Below are 15,000 nucleotides of genomic sequence, written 5' to 3' on the forward strand. Positions count from 1 at the left end.
CTTCACTCGGTACTTCACTTAATATACTAGAAGCGATACATCTATCAATTATTCTAACTATATTCTCATTCAAAGGAACTACAGGAACAACACTACTATACAATTGTGACTAATTCAAGCCTACAATATCATGCAAAATCCTATTCCGGTGTGCTTGAAATTTCATATGAATCTTACATGAGTAAGATATATCAAGGACAGGCTGCTCAATCTTCACTACTAATGAAATCAAGGCATGATCAGATGTCCCAACTTGAAAACCAACCTTACTTGTCATAATGCTATGGGAGTCGGTGTATAACAAGGCCAATCAGCTTCAGAGACAAAGTCTAAAGCTCTTAAGCCCTGGCAATCGGTAGGAGAAACAGAATTCAACCACTCCCTATGGTGAGGAGTGAAATCACCAACAGAGAAAAAAGAGGCCTTTCTGTCATCTTCTTGTATCTTAGCCATAATGGTAAGAAGACAATTGAAGTTAGAATCATCCATGATAGGATTCCAGTAGATCGAACACAAATAGAATTTGTTATGCCAGCCACAAACTTCTATTACCTGAATTTCATGACATCCACATTCATAGCAGGACTTATGAGAAGCACAGTACTCAGTCCTAATATACACCGTATTCCCCTAGCCCTAGGAATGGTATTGGGTTTCAACATTATTGGCTTTTTAAAACCAATTATAAGGAACTCAGATGAATACCTCATATTAGAAACTAAAGTTTCTGAGCATAAAAGAAAATCATTCTTTCTGAACGCAATTGTAAGGTCTTGAAAATTTGCTTATTGATCACGAATATTGCAATAAAGTTGACGACATTGACGACATCTAGTACGAACTGGTCCCGGATTTTGCTCAATGTGTCCAGAGAGTATAAAGATTAATGGTGATAAAAAGTAACATCATACACGAAAAACAAATTAATAAGAATGATAACAAAAACAATATGCTCAGAAATATAAATAAAGTGATTGATCAAACCCATAGACTATAGAAAAAAATAAATAAATGAATGGAAAGGCACAAAAACTGGTCAACATGGAGGAGCCGATACACCATGCAAGGTAAAATACCTTCCAGAATAGCGACTTCAACTAAAGGGAGGACAGTAAGGATGATTTTTAAAAGTAAAGGAATCAGATAAGGAACGTACAACTACTTGATAAACCACCAGGCATCCATGACCTTTTTATTAAGCCTGCCCAACACACCATTAAAAAAAAAACAAGAGAAAGAAAAAATGAATACAAAGACAAAAAGAATTATTAAAAATATATATAAAAAAATATAGAATAGAATAGTTTGTCCAAATGTACCCTCAAGCAACATAATTTTAACCCAGGGCATTGGAAGACCATGGTATAAAGGCTATAGCACTACCCTAGACTAGAGAACAATGGTTTGACTGTGGAGAGTCCTTCTCCTAAAAGAGCTGCTTACCATAGCTAAAGAGTCTCTTCTACCATTACCAAAAGGAAAGTAGCCAATGAACCATTACAGTACAGTAATTAGCCCCTTGATCGAAGAAGAAGTGTTAGGTAATCTTAATGTTGTTAGGTGTATGAGGAAAGATGGGAATGTGAAAAGAGTAGGCCAGACTATTCGGTGTATGTGTAAGCAAAGAAAAAAGAGCAGTAACCAGAGAGAGGGATCCGATATATTACTATCTGGCCAGTCAAAGGATCCAATAACTCTCCAGCGTTAGTATCTCAACGGGTGGCTGGTGCCCTGGCCAACCTATATATATATATATATATATATATATATATATATATATATATATATATATATATATATATATATATATATATATATATATATATATATATATATATATATATATATATATATATAGGTATATATATATATATATATATATATATATATATATATATATATATATATATATATATATATATATATATATATATATATACTGTAGTAGGTTAGCCAGGGCACCAGCCGCCCGTTGAGATACTGCCGCTAGAGAGGTATCGGATCCTTTGACTGGCCGGACAGTCATGCATTGGATCCCTCTCTCTCTGGTTACGGCTTATTTTTTCTTTGCCTACACTTACACAGAATAGTCTGGCCTATTTTTTACATATTCTCGTCTTTCCTTATACACCTGACAACAATGAGATACTAAACACTTCTTCACCCAAGGGGTTAATTACTGTACTGCAATTTGTTCAGTGTACTTTGTTTTTGGGTAGGGTAGAAGAGAGTCTTTAGCTATGGTAAACACCTCTTCTAGGAGAAGGACACTCCCAAATTAAACCATTGTTCTCTAGTCTTCGGTAGTTCCATACCGTCTGTGCCATGGTTTTCCACTGTCTTGGGTTAGAGTTCTCTTGCTTGAGGGTACACTCGGGCACACTATTCTATCTTATTTTTTTTTTCTTCCGCTTGTTTTTTTGAAAAGGTGTGTTGGGCAGGCTTAATAGAAGGGCCATGGATGCCTGGTGGTTTATCAAGAGGTTGTCTTTTCCTTTTCTGATTCTTTTTCTTCTCAAAACCATCCTTACTGTCCTCCCTCCTGGTGAAGTGGCTATCCTGGAGGGTATTTATCCTTGCATGGTGTATTGGCTCCTCCATGTTCACCAGGTTTTCTGACTTTTTACTATAGTCTATGGATTTCATCAATCACTTTATTTATAATTCTCTACATATTGTTTTTGTTATAATTCTTGTTAGTCTAGTTTTTAAGTACGAGGTCTCTTTTTTATTTATATTAATTCTTATGATGCCTGTAGACATTGAGCGAAATCCGGGACCAGTTCGTCCTAGATTTCGTCAATGTCGTCTTCTGTATTGTAATATTCATGGTCTTCATGCAAATATCAAAGACGTTACAGTAGCGTCCAGACAGTATAATATTCTTTTGTGCTCAGAAACTTTGGTTTCTAATATGAGGCACTGATCTGAGCTCCTTATAAGTGGTTTTAAGAAGCCAATAATGTTGAAACGTGATGCCATCCCTAGGGCCAGGGGAATGGCGGTGTATATTAGGACCGAGTACCCTGCTTCTCATAAGTCCTGCTATCAATGTGGCTGTCATGATATTCAGGTAATAAAAGTTTGTGGCAGGCATAACAACTTTTAGTTGTTTTCCATTTACCGGAATCCAGACATGGATGATTCTATCTTCGATTGTCTTCTTACCATTATGGCTAAGATACAAGAAGATGATAGAAAGGTTTCTTTTGTCTGTGTTGGTGATTTTAATGCTCACCATAGGAAGTGGTTAAGTTCTATCTCTCCTACCGATCGCCATGGCTTAAGAGCTTTAGACTTTGCCTCGGAATCGGGCTGTGAGCAAATCATAAATGAAGCTACTCACAGGTCTGGTAATTGTTTGGACCTCGTATACACTGACTCCCCTGGCGTTATAAATAGTAAGGTTGGTTCTCCAGTCAGGACATCTGATCATGCCTTGATTTCATTAGTAATAAAGACCGAGCAGCCTATCCCCGATATATCATACTCTTGTAAAATTTATATGAAATCCTAAGCATTAGACTGGAATGGGATTTTGCATGATCTTTTGTGCTTGAATTGGTCACAGTTATATAGTAGTGTAGATCCTCTTGTCCCTTTGAATGAGAATCTAGTCAACATAATTGATAGGTGTATCCCTTCTCGTGTGCTAAGGTACCAAGTAAAGGACAAACCATGGTTCAATGATGATTTTAGACGTGCTTATTTGGAGAAGCAGGAGGCCTATCATCTTTGGAAGGGTAACAGCTCATATACGACCTGGAGCAACTATACTCAGCTTCGAGCTTTTTCTCAGAGAGTTTATGCCTCAACTGAAAAGGAGTACAATTTAACCATGAAAGAAACCCTTTCTGTTACAACTCAGGATCGTAAATGGTGGTGTACCCTTAAATCTGCACTCTTTGGTGTAAATGTAACAGTTCCTCATTTACTTAAAACCAGATGGTTAATGTTTTTGACAGTAAACAGAGTAATGAAAAACTTGGACTTCCTCATTCCTGTTTTCCTGACGCTAAACTAATTAGTTTAGCTTTTCGATCTCATGAGATTAAAGCTCTGTTGATGGACCTTGATGCTTATGGAGGTGTAGACCCAAATGGCCTTTTTCCTTTGTTTTTTATAAAGACAGCAGATTCCTTAGCTCCAAAGTTATTTGTTATTTTACGCAAGTTAGCAAGAAGAGGAGCTTTTAGCACTTATTGGAGAATTTGTAATGTTACTCCTCTATGTAAATGTGTTTGGGGTAACTCAAGTCCCACTGATTACCGCCCAATTTCCATAAATCCCATATTATCTAAAGTTTTTGAACGTCTTCTGGCAAAGCCTGTTAATAAGTTTGCTGAAGGTAATCATCTATTCCCTAGTTTGCGATTTGGTTCTCGTAAAGGCCTTGGAACATGTGATGTCCTTCTTGCAATCTCCAATGCTGTACAAAAATCCCTTGATTGTGGTCAGGAAGTTCGTATGATTAGCCTTCATTTTAGTGCTGCCTTTGACCGTATTAATCATGAGGCCCTCGTTTTAAAACTCAAACTGTTGGGAGTGGGTGGGTCATTTCTTAGCATTATTATTGATTTTATAAGTAATAGATCTCAAAGAGTTGTTGCTGATGGGCACCATAATGAGAATAGGAATGTGGTATCCGGTGTTCCACATGGTAGTGTTCTTGGCCCACTACTTTTCATACTATATACACATGACATGTGGTTTGGCCTATAAAATAAGCTTGTTGCATATGCAGATGATGCTACTCTCTTTGCATCAATTCCATCCCCTGAATGTAGATCTGGGGTTGGTGAATCTCTTATTAAAGATCTAGCTAAAATCAGTGCATGGTGCAAATTATGGGGTATGAGGTTGAATCCTAATAAAACTCAAAGTATGATAAGTAAGTCAAGGACGGTGGCTCCTCAACATCCGGATGTCAGTATTGATAATGTTTCTTTAAATTTGTATGACTCTTTTAAAACCTTAGGTGTGATTCTCGACGGCAAATTTACTTTTGAGAAACACATTAGATCTGTGTCTTCTTCAATTGCACAAAAAAATTGGCTTATTGAGAAAGTCTTACAAGATTTTCGGTGATCAATCTATTCTGAAGAAGTGTTTTAATTCTTTCATCCTACCCTGTTTTGATTATTGTTCTCCTGTCTGGTGTACAGCTGCTGATTCTCATCTTAATTTGTTGGACAGAAACTTACGGTCTATTAAATTTCTTATTCCGGATCTACATATTAATCTTTGGCCCCGTCATTCAATTAGTTCATTATGTATGTTGCATCAGATTTTTCATAACTCTGACCATCCTTTACATTCAGATCTCCCTGGACAATTCTATCCTGTTCGTAATACTAGGCAGGCAGTTAATTCTAATAGCCAGGCCTTCTCCATCATGAGGCTCAATACTACACAGTATTCTAGAAGTTTTATTCCAGTTGTTACCAAGTAGTGGAATGGTCTTCCTAATTGGGTAGTTGAATCAGTAAAACTTCAAAAGTTCAAAGTTGCAGCAAATGTTTTTTTTTGTTGACCAGGCTGACATGAGTCTCTTTTAGTTTATATATGACATATTTGTTTTTGACGTTGTTAATAGTTTATATAATACATATCTGTTTTGACGTTGTTACTGTTTTTAGAATGATTTATTGTTAATATATTCTCATCATTTATTTATTTCCTTATTTCCTTTCTTCACTGGACTATTTTTCCCTATTGGAGCCCTTGGGCTTATAGCATCTTTCTTTTCCAACTAGGGTTGTAGCTTGGCTAGTAATACTAATAATGATATATATATATATATATATATATATATATATATATATATATATATATATATATATGTATATATATATATATATATATATATATATATATATATATATATATATATACATATATATATATATATATATATATATATATATATATATATATATATATATATATATATATATATATATATCTACAAATATACATTGGCCCTCTTCAAGGTATAATGTGAAAGTTAGGTATAGTGTGGACAGTGAGAGTTTATATATGAAAGCAAAAGGTTGTCCCCAATTGTTCCAGTACTCAATACATCTTCCTTAGATCAATTAGAAACACCCTTTTGCTTTCATATATAAACTGTAACTGTCCACACTATATCTCACTTTTACTTTACACATTGAGGGCCAATGTGTATTGGTCAAAATATGGTGATTCATTTCTATTTCTATTGTGTCTTTTATGGGCCTTTTTGAAGAAATAGATTGAGATCTATCTACCTACCTATCTATCTATCTCTCTTATATATATATATATATATATATATATATATATATATATATATATATACATATATATACATATATATGTGTATATATATATATATAGATATAGATATATATATATATATATATATATATATATATATATATATATATATATATATATATATATATATATATATATATATATATATATATAGATATATATATATATATATATATATATATATATATATATATATATATATATATATATATATATATATAGATAGATAGATATATATGTATATATATATATATATATATATATATATATATATATATATATATATATATATATATATACATATATATTCTACTGAAGAACATAGGCCTCAGCCATGTCTTCCCACTCGCGCTTGTTTATGGTCTTTCTATGCCAGTTGATAATAGCAAGTCAATCCAACGTTTTCTCTTCCTTTCCCTGCTTATTTTATAATTTTTAGGGGCCCATTCTGGTATCCTTAATTACCATCTAATATCTGTCATTTTCATTATATGCACTACCATATTATTTTTTTCTTACATATTATAATATCCTCTACTTTAGTTTGCTGTCGTTTCTACCTTCCTTTTTTCTGTATTTTTGTGTTATCCCCGACATTATTTTTTCCATAGCTCTTTAGTGAGGCTCTAGGATTCTGATGCATAAGTTAACTTTGTAGGACCATGTAATTAGATACTTTTCATTTTAGAGAAAGTATCATTTCACTTCTCCTGATCTTATTTTGTTTACCAAAACTTTCCATTCAAAGCATTTCCTTTTAATAATTATTATGGTGTTATTTCCTGGGGAAACACTTACGGTCTGTCTGAAATACGTATAATCATCAACAATCTCTAGAGGTTCATCCATAAACGTTATATGTTGTCTCTCTTCATTTTCAATACACATTACCTTAGTTTTAGTCATATTAGTTTTCAGGCCTACTTTTATACAATTCTTCATATGATTTACTAAACACCACTATGTAATTTTTAAATCTCAGGTTAAGTCATTCACCATCAATATAAATTCCCACATTTCTCCGACCTATATTTTTTAAACTTTTTATAGGAATGCATTGAGTAATTTAAAAGATACGGAGTCTTCCTCTTTCACTCCTTTCTCAAGTGGAGTTTTCTCGTGTAATTTTAGGGTTACTTTGCTTCTTGTGTAGATGTCCTCAAGTGTACTAGCATCAAATTAATCTATTCCTTGTCTTTTAAGGGCTTTCAGTACTGACAAAGTTTTTAAAAATCTAAAGTTTTCTCATAACATGTAAATGATAAACATAGAGGTTTTTCATACTCAGTTTATTTTTCCATTAGCTGGCTAATGGTATGTTGTTTAATACCCACTTCTAAAGCTTTTTAGCTCTCTAGGTTAATTAAAGTCTTGCTGTCTCTCTATTCCGGCTTATATGATCTTTGTAAATATTTTATATATTAATGGAAGTAAACTTATTGGCTAGTAAATTTTAAGTTCTTTTGTGGCTCCCTTATGAGATTTAGTATAATGATATAGTATTTCCAGGCAGTAGGCACAGAACATTCTTGCAGAAATTTTGAGTAAATGAAGGACATTATTTTATATATATATATATATATATATATATATATATATATATATATATATATATATATATATATATATATATATATATATATACATGAATATGTGTGTTTATGTATGTTTGGATGTGTATTTGCGTGTCTTTGTGTGTATCGTGGTCACAAAAAGAAAAATGCACACTTGATTGGAGTTAGTATTTCATCTTATTAGCAACATTGACTGACTTACATTTTGATCATTGTTCTATATATGCAGTTCATCAAGCCTAGGCGGTGAGGTTTGATCTTAGCACGAGTGTTTTGGTAAACTGCGATTAATCCCTTTAGCAGCTGTAGTTTTCTTGAGAGCAATGATCTTCGTACCCTTTCACTTCCAGAAATTATTATTTCGACCTATGTAACTAGTAATATACATGATTGAACTTGTATCGTTTGCCATTTCAAGACAATACTTAATCTTCGTAGGTGAAACGAAAAACTTGTTCTATGTTGGTTAATTTAAATTCATTCCACTGACTGCAGTTTCAGACATTACTAATTGATTTTATCAGAGCTACATTAATGAAAGGAAATTCTATTTTACGATTTACAAATAAATTATTTCATAAACGACTTTGAAGACATAAACTAGATCCATCAAACCCATTGAAGTCGAAGAAGTCTGCCAGGGCCTTCATCGGATGCCCAAAGCAGTTCAAGCAGGAGGGCTTATCCATCCTGCTCCAAATGTCCAGTAAAATGAAATGTGATGGCTATCGATTCTTTGTATTCTCTTGAGATGACTTTTCCCGGTAATTTGGTGGGACATCCTGCCGATGCAGCTACCCTGTTATAGTCCTACTTTCCTTTCCAACGCAATACACGGCACCACTGTTGTGATAAGTTTCAAGTCAGATCATCAGGACAGTGATCTGATCCACAAAGTAGCTTAATAAATGGTGAAATTGTATTTAGGTCGATATATTTAAAGGAACAACATACAAGAACTTTTTATTTACACTCTATTTAGTTTATATGTTGTTGTAAAATGAAGAGACCCCATGATAGTTACACTCGTCAAAAACTGCGAGTAAGAATATATATATATATATATATATATATATATATATATATATATATATATATATATATATATATATATATATATATGTATGTATCTATATATATTTATATATATATATATATATATATATATATATATATATATATATATATATATATATATATATATGTATGTATATATATATATATATATATATATATATATATATATATATATATATATATATATATATATATATATATATATATATATATATATATATATATAGATATATATATAGATACATACATATATATATATATATATATATATATATATATATATATATATATATATGTATGTATCTATATATATATATATATATATATATATATATATATATATATATGTGTGTGTATATATATATATATATATGTGTGTGTATATATATATATATATATATATATATATATATATATATATATATATATATATATATATATATATATATGTATATATATATATATATATATATATATATATATATATATATATATATATATACATATATATTTACCTCTTTATTTTGATATTATCTCAGAAAATATATTCTTAAGACATGTTTCTTCTCACTTAATATACAGTATTACAAAGAAACCTCAAAATTTTCCCTAGGCTGACCTCTTCTGTAATTCACAACGCCACATAGCTTTCTATTGAATTGTTTTTCATTCATAAAACATTACTGTGAAAAAAAAAACTGACTATATCTTGTGCACACGAACAAAAATTAATAGGATATCAAGTAACCAACATACCTACAATAATGAACTTATCACATCATAAATAAATCAAAACAACAACAATCTGAGAGAGAGAGAGAGAGAGAGAGAGAGAGAGAGAGAGAGAGAGAGAGAGAGAGAGAGAGAGAGAGAGAGAGAGAGAGAGAGAGAGAGAAGCCTTTTAAATTATATTTTGTTGACTACTACATGAACTTTATTATTCCCTAAATAAAATTAATGGGCCCTTCGTGTCCCCCATACACACTGGGGTTTTTAGAAGTTGAATGTAAACTCCAATGAAGATAAATAGCCATTGCTTTCCTTCATTGTGTCAGAATGTACATAAAAAGGTTTATTCACGTAACACATCTTGTAGTGGCCGCTGTGGTAAGGTCCCTGACTGGGGAAAGCCAGACTGGGGTTCAAGTCCCGCTCAAACTCGTTAGTTTCTTTGGTCATTGTAATTTCACCATCCTAGTGAGCTAAGGATGGGTGGTTTGGGGAGACCTATAGGTCTATCTGCGGAGTCATCGGCAGCCATTGACTGGACCTCCTTGGTTCTAGATTGGGTGGAGAGGTGGTTTGGGCGCTGAACATATGTATACATGATCAGACTCTAGGGCATTGTCCTGCTTTATTTGGCAATGTCACTGTTCCTCGCCTCTGCTATTCATGAGTGGCCTTTAAACCTTTAAACATGTACAGTTTTATTGTATTCTTAAGTGAATCATTATTCAAAATTACTATTCAGAATGTTTGTTTGCTTTTTCTTATGACAATTTCCTTTTTCAAGGTAATCATAATTACTGATGTTAATTAGAGTGATATTGACAACCCAATGGCTTTTACTGATTGATAATAGTAGGCTACTTGTCATCTAAATTATCTGGATGGCTTTACATTATCATTATTATTATTATTATTATTATTATTATTATTATTATTATTATTATTATTATTATTATTATTATTAAAACAGGAGAAATTATCCAGCCAGGCTATACATAATTAATGTAAAGACCTTATATTAGAGATAAAATAAAATGTATAAGGTCACTATGAAAATGACCCATATAGTTCTACTCAGTACTCGAGAACAGGTGGTTTGTTTATATACAGTACTGCGTTAGTTCAGTCAAATACTGTTTTCTGAGTATTGACTACCTTATACAAGACACAAAATAATGTAAAATATCATTCACCTCAGTTGATCTGCAAGATTTCAAGAAAAGGAAATATATTCTACAATTCATAATCTATGTAATTTCCTGAAATGCTTTTTTAACCATCTTGACACCTAGCGGTAGAATAACTGCTTCACCACTCTCCAACACCCTTTCTATCTGGATGTTGGACTCCTACCAAATACGCAATGGAAGACCAAGATTTGGGGGATGATGACCCCGATCACAACTGTAGAAGAACACAAGCTATGACTTTCATCTTCGCCTTCACCAAAGCCAGGGATTCACCCCTCACTCGTGTTTTCCATACTGGGCCTTCTTCAGCCACTGATTAGGTACCCTGTTTTGTCCTTGAAACAAAATAGTTATATTCTTTAGAGGGAGATGAAATGAACCACCAGAGCAACCTGCGATACCCTCTATCCCAGCTGGGTACTGGAGTGATGGTTATATTTCTACCCCTATGACACCGGACCTTGGACCGGTGCTGACGGAGCCGACAACCCCGAGTTAGCTTGCTCCTTTGTTAACGTTCTAGAACGTATCCGTGAGTGCAATGGAAACGGGGAACTGACCTTGGTACTACCTGCAGTGGATATTCGGTCATTATTGATCAGCACTTCTCTACCTATTAAGGGTTGAGCCCACACTTAGAGCTGCCTTGGTAACATCTAATTGGTTTGGACTTGGATAGAGTTTACAATTGCATATGTATATCTGAGAACTCTCTTCAATCCAGTTGGTTATACAAGATCCTGCTCTACAGCCCTCGTAATGCAGAAGGTTTTATGCATGTTGCAGGTTGACCCATTGGTGTACATACCGGGAGTTGGAATGACTCTCCTTGGAGAGACTAACACCAGAAGGTAAGTTCTTCTCTGCCTCTTTATCAGAGCCAATATAATTGTCTGCCAAGGCCTCCTTCCAAACTGTCTCTTAGTTTGCCCAGTGGTCATGTGCAAGCTCAAGACAGAAATCCCAGAGTCTTCTCAGCTACCTTCCCTCTCTGAAGAAACTGGTTCCACATATTTGCCTCCAACAGAGATTTCTTCAGTGGTGTTTGAAAGATCACTGGTCAGATTCTAGAGATCCCCATTCATGCCTGTTCCTGTGGGGCCGGAAGATCGAGATGATCAAATCTGATGACTAAGTTAGGAAAACCTCACCAGGAGAGTCACTCTCCACCTCCGGACAGGCAACACTTTTCAAATGCATCAACGGAGGGTTGAGGCACACACCTGAATGATCAGGTGGGCTCAGAGAAGACACACATCGTCATATGAACGTCCTCAAAATACAGGCAGCCTTACATGCACTGCAAGAATTCCAAGAATGTTTGAGGAGGCATTCAGTAGTATTGTGGAGCGATATCACTACAGTAGTGATCTACATCAACAAACAAGATGGCATAATTTTTTATACTCTCTTTTAGCTAATGAAGTGAATGCATGTCATGGCAGCATTCTACGACAAAGATTTGTCAGCCAGGTACATTTCAAGCAAAAGAATTGTACTAGTAAACACAATCAGTCACCTATGAGTGGTAGTAGAGTCAGAGGGTTTAAAGACTCTCTTCGTAGCAGAAAAGCTTCTTGCCCTGTAGGGTTCTCCACGAATCCACTTGTTTACTATAAACCTAAACAGGAAGCTCTCCGTGTTATGTTTCACTCTTCCAGCCCCATTGGTCGTGCTCAAAGACACATTCCAACACCCACATGATAACCTGGATGCATAGGCATTTCCTCTGTTTATCCCTTTCCATCTGCTAATTAACCAAATGTTGATTACGACATAACTCAGGATGACCGCGGTCTCATACCAAGTGGTATCACCAATCTTCTAGTAGTTCTATTTGAGGTCCTGGGAGAAATACACCAATGGTTCAAACTCCTCTGTCAGCTGCATCTTCAGAGATGCTGAAACTTTATGTCGAAGGTATTCCAGCATCTACTCCGAGCGAAAAGTTTCTCACTAGGCACTGCATATGAAATGTCTAGATATCTGTGTTGGTATATAGTAACGGTATTTAGGTATGAGGGACGACCACAGAGAGTGAAAATCTATGAATACTTGGTCCTAAGGTAGATCAACTCATAACATCATAAAACACAGATCATTGCCTACATGATCAGGTAATACAACAGGTAACCCAGAGTACTGCACTACCTGGTTTTAATGTGGTTCAATATGTACTTCATATTGCTTTTCAAAGGTAATTGTACATTAACACAGATTCAGTAAAAGTTAATACGACTCATAACATAAAAGTCATCCCCACACCCTCCTATGTACATGTAACAACAAAACATTGTGGTTTCTATCCAACAGAACTTACAGATATTGTAGAGTGTATTACTATGATATGCATACAGTACTATTACTACAGTATATCTTAATTAGGTAAGATGAGGTGAGATATCACTCATAAGTGAAATCTGTCTTCGCAAGAGTGGCTCACAAATCTGGAATTAAAGATAGAATGATTGTCTCTTCACCTTAATTTTCCTTTCGTCTCTCTACAAGCATCCAAAGATATGCCATAATTATGAAATATATGGTAAATGTGCGTATTTAGACGGATATGGAGACGAATGCAGAGATCTCCATCCAAAAATATGCAAAAACCTAAAAGAAGGAAAAGGATGCATTTACAAAAAAAAAATTTCGATATATGCATCCTGCAACCATGAATGAAAGTAAGAAAACTCAGCAAACTGAAAAGAAAAATGAAAGCAAAAAAGAAACAAAAAAAGAAACAAAAAAGCAGGCCGTGTAAATACCGCGCTTTGAACCAAGAGCCCCAAGATATGAGGCCTTTCAACCCAAACCTGCACATTTAGAGCCCAACTACAAAGAATGCATCTATAATGCCAGGGGTTGGTGCAGATATGGGGACAGTTGCAGGTATACACACACAAATAAATATGAAGGCGAAAGAGCAAATATAATAGAAAAGTTGGGAGAATCCATATTATTACCAATATTAAATAATGGGGATGAAACACAAACCATAACAGTAATGAATGCACAGGGTTTAGTCACGAGTAACTCTAAAAGGAAAATAGAGTTCTTAGAAGAACTAACCCAAATTGAAAAAATAGATATATTAAATATAAGTGAAACATGGTATTCCCAAGAGACTGGCAGTGATGACCAGATAAAGGGTTTCCAAACTTATAGATCAGACAGAAAAAATAGGAATCAAGGGGGAACCGCAATATATGGAAGAGACATAAATCAAGGAAAAGTATGTGAAAAATACAGCAACACAGAATGTGAATTGATTGCGGTAGAATTTGAATTTGAAAAACTAATGAATATTGTAGTTTACAGACCCCCAAACACTAAGGAGTTTGACATAATAATAGAAAAAATAGATAATATATGTAGAAACCATAAAGACTGGAATATACTCCTATCCGGAGATTTTAACTTTCCTTTCGTGGATTGGAAAGAACGGATAGAAGAAAGTTGTTATATGTATACATATAAAAAAGATAGTAATAGTAGCGCAGAAGATAAGAGGCAATTTGAAAAGCTTCAAGATATGCTATTAGAACATAATATGCAACAAATAAACCACATTCCAACAAGAAAGGAAAATGTCCTAGATCTAGTATTTGTGAATGAGGTGAATTATGTTAAAGAAATAATAGTGTATAACACGGGAATTTCAGACCACAATTTCATAGAATTGATAGTTCAATCCAAAGCAAGTGATCACAGAATTAATAAAAGCACAAAACTTTGGGAAGGATATGGAAAATATAACTTTTACAGTAAGAATATAAAATGGTCAGAAATAAATGAAGAACTGAATAAAGAATGGAAAAATGTATTTATAAGTGATAATATACAGGTAAATACGGATATACTGTACAAAATACTGGAAAAAATTGTTGAAAAATATGTACCGAAAAAAAACAATAAACAAAAGACGTACATACTAAGAGACAGAAGGATCTTATTTCAGAAAATTAAAAAGTGGAAGAAAAATCTTGCAAAAGAAAAAAATGTGTGGAAAATGAGGGAAATAAAATGTAAGATAGAAAATGCAGAACAAAAGATTATACAGTCGAAAGAAAATGAAAAAAGGGACTTAGAAGAAAGGACACTTAAAAATATAA

The sequence above is a fragment of the Palaemon carinicauda genome, chromosome 8 (genome assembly GCF_036898095.1).
Source record: "Palaemon carinicauda isolate YSFRI2023 chromosome 8, ASM3689809v2, whole genome shotgun sequence".
In the NCBI taxonomy this organism is placed as follows: Eukaryota; Metazoa; Arthropoda; class Malacostraca; order Decapoda; family Palaemonidae; genus Palaemon; species Palaemon carinicauda.